Source organism: Octopus bimaculoides, chromosome 2 (assembly GCF_001194135.2).
Source record: "Octopus bimaculoides isolate UCB-OBI-ISO-001 chromosome 2, ASM119413v2, whole genome shotgun sequence".
Taxonomy (NCBI): Eukaryota; Metazoa; Mollusca; class Cephalopoda; order Octopoda; family Octopodidae; genus Octopus; species Octopus bimaculoides.
The window spans coordinates 34,810,923-34,817,472 of record NC_068982.1 but is presented as its reverse complement, the minus strand read 5'-3'; positions in this window follow the sequence as shown (position 1 = coordinate 34,817,472).

Below are 6,550 nucleotides of genomic sequence, written 5' to 3'. Positions count from 1 at the left end.
ATATATATATATATATATATATATATATATATATATATATATATACATACATATATATATATATATATATATATGTATTGCATGCATATATGCATGACTGTACGTATGTATATTATTATACATATTAGTTTGCATGTACGCTTGTATGTGTGTGTATACATGTATAATGAATGCTACATTAATGAATAAACAACAAAATAAAGAAAGCGGCAAAATATAACAAGGCATTAGGAAACCGTTATATTGCAAAGAAGTTGAAACTTACATTATATCACACGATTGCATCAGGTCGTCTACTGTACATCAACTCTCAAATAACTGCCATCTTTCAGTTAATTGTTTAAACTTACTTCCTCTTCTTGTAATTTACAGATAATATCGTAGATTTGGCACCACTATATTACTATGTTAACATCTGCATATAATACACAGGCTATTTCTTTAAATGCGATTTCATTTTTCATTTTTTTTTTTAAATTTCATAATACTGCATTATATTCGCAGTAGCTACATATCACACTGGATGCATATATATATATGTGTGTGTGTGTGTGTGTGTGTGTGTGTGTGTGTGTAATAGATCAGGATTCAAGTGTAAAAGGTACTTAATGGAAGGCACCGGATCGGGTCGAAAAGTAAAATGTGTACACAACAAAAATAGATGAATATATATATGCAGCTGCCGAAGTACAGGCAGAAAGATATTCGGGTTATGTATACGATTAATTTTACCCGACTGAGTATAGTAATAGCTCTGAGGTTAATTAAGAGACGTACATTGTAATAAATGTACGGTTCATAATATACTTCAGATTTACGCAAGGAGCAGGTTCCGATAAATGCAATAATAAACAAATAAATAGCAACAGATGGGTAAAGTATCAATTCACTACAGCTGTTTCCAACGAATTTTTAATTAATTAATGGAGACATTACATCATTGGAAAAAAAACTGTTTCCATCGGATGAATACATGATCGACGGCATTCAAAAATATTGCAAATACTGTTGGATAGAATAAGTACCAGGCTTAAAATAAAAAAGAGTATTGGGGTCGATTTACTCGACTAAAAATTCTTCAAGGAGTTTTACCCCATCATGGCCACAGTCTAACAATGACTGAAACAAGTAAAAGATAAAAAAATGAAAGATTGCTTATGTAACTGCCAACAACGCCACAAACATCTCCAACACATTAGACACTAGCACCTCTCTTCCACCCCGTATTACCCTCACTTATCAAAGCCAGCATAATTACCTCTACGTTCCTCTTGTATCCCACTTCTCCACCGTATCAGCATTTCAACTATTACTGCTACGATATACAGTAATGCCTCGACTATCGCGGGTGTTACGTTCCAAAACACCCCGCGATAGGTGAAAATCCGCGAAGTAGAAGCAGTACTATATTGTATATTTTATTATTATTATTTTTATAATTTGTATATATTTATTTTATTATAAATGCAAAACAACACCACACACTCTCTCCCGAGTTTCGTTTTCCTTACAGTATGTGCGATTCTTTGTTTACTCATCAACAGTACATTACGTATTTTCTTTTAATATTGTACCGTATTTTTATTTTATTTTATTGTACCGTATTTTTATTTATTAATTTATTAACTTTTTGGTGTGAAAATGCTTATATTACCACAGAAATAATTAAAATCTACAAAAATATAAATGCCTATCGGCCGCAGAAACCCGTGGTGTACTGAGGGCGCGATAGGTGAATCGCGATATGGTGAGTGATTACTGCAAATAAATATACGGAACCTTACTTAAAAGACGACAAGGGAGTTGCTCGAGCAGCAAAAATGTAACTTACTTATTATGTTCTAATCAAACATTATAATTAAATAGGTGAAGGACACATTTCACAGTGTATCCTTAGCTATACTCTATCTGGGAAAAAAATGCTGAGTCAGTTCTTGTAGCAAAACAGCATAATCCATCATCCTGTGATAAACACCAGCAACACTCGACATGAGGAATAACTAAAACCGTATAAACCATAAACATACGCAATATAAAGGAGTTTAATTTCATGGTGAAGATTTGAAAACAAAAAGGGGGGCTAAAATATGAGAATGTATAAAGCTAACTCGAAAAGTAAGCTGAATATAAAGAAACTACGAATTGTAATCGATTTATTAGTTTTTATTGGATAATAACGTGGAAATAGACATTCAAATCGATAGTCAATTGTTATGTTTCGATTTTTAATTATGAATTAAATTTCAAGTGAGGAACAATAACCTAGAAACATGAATGAAATTAATAGTAATTTGGAACATTTCAAATTAAAGAATGGAGACATAATTTATATAATTATATAATTATATATGTACAGTTATATGCATGTGTGTGTGTGTGTGTGTGTACACTCACTAGCTTTCACACACACACGCACGCAGGTGCACATATATGTGTTTATATGTGCGTGCGTATATGTGTTTATGTAGGCGCAGGCGTAGCTATGTGGTGAGAATTTTGCTCGCAAATTGCATGGTTCTGGCTTCAGTCCTACTGCGTGGCACTTTGGACAAGTGTCTTCTACTATAGCCTCGGACCGACCAAAACCGTATTAGTGGATTTGGTAGACGAAAACTGAAAGAAATCCATCGTATGTGTGTGTGTTTTGTGTGTGTGAGTGTGTGTATATGCGTGTGCACGCACACACTTTCACATACATATACGTACACACATATATAAAGCATTGAATACAACTTCAGACAAGTCAATATAAAAATATGTAAATATAATAGAATAAACATTTCAAAAAGAAGGAATGAAAAATAGATTGTGTACTATTTGATACAACGAGCTTTTGCATTTTAGGCAGCCGTAGCGTAGCTTATATGCAATGCAATTTTGTTTGTTGGCACTCCGTCGCTTACGACGTCGAGGGTTCCAGTTGATCCGATCAGCGGAACAGCCTGCTCGTGAAATTAACGTGCAAGTGGCTGAGCACTCCACAGACACGTGTACCCTTAACGTAGTTCTCGGGGATATTCAGCGTGACACAGTGTGACAAGGCTGACCCTTTGAATTACAGGCACAACAGAAACAGGAAGTAAGAGTGAGAGAAAGTTGTGGTGGAATAGTACAGCAGGGTTCGACACCATCCCCTGCTTTGAAACGTGTTTTCGCTCAATAAACACTCACAACGCGCGGTCTGGGAATCGAAACCGCGATCCTATGACCGCGAGCCCGCTGCCCTAACCACTGAGCCATTGCGCCTCCACTGCAATGCAATGCAATGCAATGCAACGCAATGCAATGCAATGCAATGCAATGCAATGCAATGCAATATGTAACACTAAACTCGCAAAGCCATACCTCTTCTCTTCACGCAGCTTTGAAACGTTTAATACAACTGGTTATTTTATCGAATTTTTGCGCTCATATTTTTTTAATATATTTTCTGTATCTCAGCTTTACTTTTATGCCTAATGGTTTTATAACCCTTATTTTTTATAATCTTCTCATGTACATGGTTTGACAAGTGCACAGCACTTGTCTGCCTGTCAATAATTTTCCCAATAGTTATCATTTCTGCATTAATATTTGTTCAGTAAAGAAGGCGATGAGCTGGCAGAAACGTTAGCACGCCAGGCGAAATACTTAGCGGTATTTCGTCTGACGTTACGTTCTGAGTTCAAATTCTGCCGAAGTCGACTTTGCCTTTCACCCTTTCGGATTGGATTAAATAAATACCAGTTACGCACTGGAGTCGATGTAATTCATAACCGACGTAATTTATAATCGATGTAATTCATAATCGAAGGGTGTGTGTGTGTATGTGTGATGGCTTCTTTCAGTTTTCATCTACCAAATTCATTCACAAGGCTTTGGTGAGTTGGAGATTATAGCTGAAGACACTTGGCCATAGGATACCACCCAGAAAGTTCCCCTCCAAAGCACAAGCCCGAGTAAGGTTATTTATGGAATACCAGCAGTTGCCCATGCATACCAGCCTCCTCTCTCCACACCACTGTGTATAAGTGTATGACATTTGTAGAGAGGTGTATGCAGCTTTTACTATTTACTTGCTTTATACATCTGAGTACGGCCATACAGGAGCACCGCACTCAGTCGAAAAAAATTTATTTGAGCCTAGAACTTATTCTATCAGTTTTTGATACTGAACTGCTAGGCTACAGGGACATAAGCACACCAACACCGTTTGTCAAGCGGTAATGTGGGACAGACACAGACATACACACATTGGTATGTGTGTGTGTGTGCGTGATGGCTTTTAGTTTTCATCTACCAAATTCATTCACAAGGCTTTGGTGGGTTCGAGAATGTAGCTGAAGACACTTGCCCAAGCTACTACGCTGTGAGACTGAACCAGGGACCATATGGTTGGAAAGCAAGCTTCTTACCACACAACCACGCCTGCGCCTATGCAATTATTTTAATACACTTCAAGCATAATAACATGAGTGATGCTAAATACTTTTCTGAGATTCCTGATAATTGTAAAAAAAACAATTCATTATCAAAAAAAAAGAAAAAACATAATTTATTCAGGGCAGTCATGTGCATCGTCAGAAATGCAATAAATTATAATATTAATTAGCGGCACAATAAGCAGCGTTAAATGAATATTAGTTATGTAAAATATATTTAGCATGTTCCTGTACAGTCTGATATGGAACTTTTTTTTTAAATCTTTAATCTTTTACTCGTTTCAGCCATTACACTGCGGTCATGCTGAGGCACTGCTTTGAAGAATTTTTAGTCGAATTAATCAAACCAAGCACTTTTATTTTCTTTCCAAGTCTGGTACTTATTCTATCGGCCACATTTGCCGAACTGCTAAGTTACATGGACGTAAATACAGTAACACCGGTTGACAAACGGTGACGGAGAATACACACAGACACATACGCACACATACTTACGCGCACGCACGCACATACAAGCACAAAGTGTTGGCTAAAATCTCTATAAAAAGATCTGTAAAGATAACCTTAATTAATGATGTAATAGCACTGCTAACACAATAGAACACAGCATTGACTTATAAAAAAACGTTTAATATACCGTATTTAACGTATATAAGGAACCCCTAATTTTGGTTTTGTAAGGGATTATAATACTATCCATGTATAAGAAACTCCCATACGTTTTGAACATAATTTTTGACGAAAAAGGGTTCCTTATACACGTTAAAATGCGGTACTTTATAATATATCATAGCTGCATAACGAAATACCGTGTCCCTACAGATCATATATATATATATATATATATATATATATATATATATTATTTATATATATTATTTATTTAAAGGGCATAATACATGTCTTTAGGTGCTACTAATAGTTTCATATTCATCAGACAGAAACCACATGTTGTAACGAACTAAAAAATTAAATAAGAGAAGAAACGCGAAAGAAACTGAGAAGGCCGATGGAGTATTTTTTTGTTGAATTTCCTATCACAGAACAGGACATTATATGTGTGCGCGCGCGCGTGTTTGTATGCGTGTGTGTGTGTGTGTGTGTGTGTGTGTGTGCGCGCGCTTGTATAAGTAAATATTTTAGTGTTGGGTACGTTCCTAGTAGTAAACCGATGAATCATGTTCACAGTCTATAGCTACCTGACGTCATTCACAGTATTTGCACTATCGTTGATGGATCTTCCTCGGGGATTCATAAGGGTACGTTGAATACCGTAAATCCTCGAATATAATCCGCATTTTTTTCCCAAAATTTAAAGGTCAAAATCCCTAGTGCGTACTATACACGAGGTTAGAAATGAAAAATATTTTCTAAGCAATGTCCGAGTCTCTATTTGTTGTCCGGCAATGTTTATTCAGACGCATTTTATGATGTCGGGCGAGAAAATACTTTAAGCTATATTTATTTTTCACTGACGTTATTACTGTTATTTCTTTATTTTCTGCAAACAAAGTGCACACAAAAGCTACTCTTTTCCATTATGTTATATATACAATAATAATAAAGGACGTTACCGTATATATGTTTACAAACCAAGGACGTTATATAGACCTCCCTGACTCAAGTTAGAGAAGGGGTACGTATTATACACAAGGTTTAGGTTTTCAGAGGTACAGCCCCCTAAAAATCCCCTGCGTATTATACTTAAGGGTGGACTATACTCGGGGATTTACGGTATATAGCAAATGACAGAGACCGAAAATGGAATATACGAGAAATTTTATTGCTCACAATGATCGTTTCCACGCATCTTACATTGATCTCTCGCGAGTGGGATTCTTGCTTAAAGGCTTAAACATACTGTCGCTAGCAGCATGTTGTATTAAAGCCGAGTGAAGCAGAATTTGTTTATCGAGATACCCCTTTGGCATCACCCGAGGAGAAGCCTCTGCACCGAGAGATGCACCACAACAAGTTGCACAGTATCTGATCCGCGAGGGATCAATGCAAGTTGCGTCGAAACGATCGTTGTGAGCAATAAAGTTTCTCGTATATTCCATTTCCCGTCTCTGGCCGACCAAAGCCTTGTGAGAGGTTTTGGTAGAGGGAAACTGAAAGAAGCCCGTCGT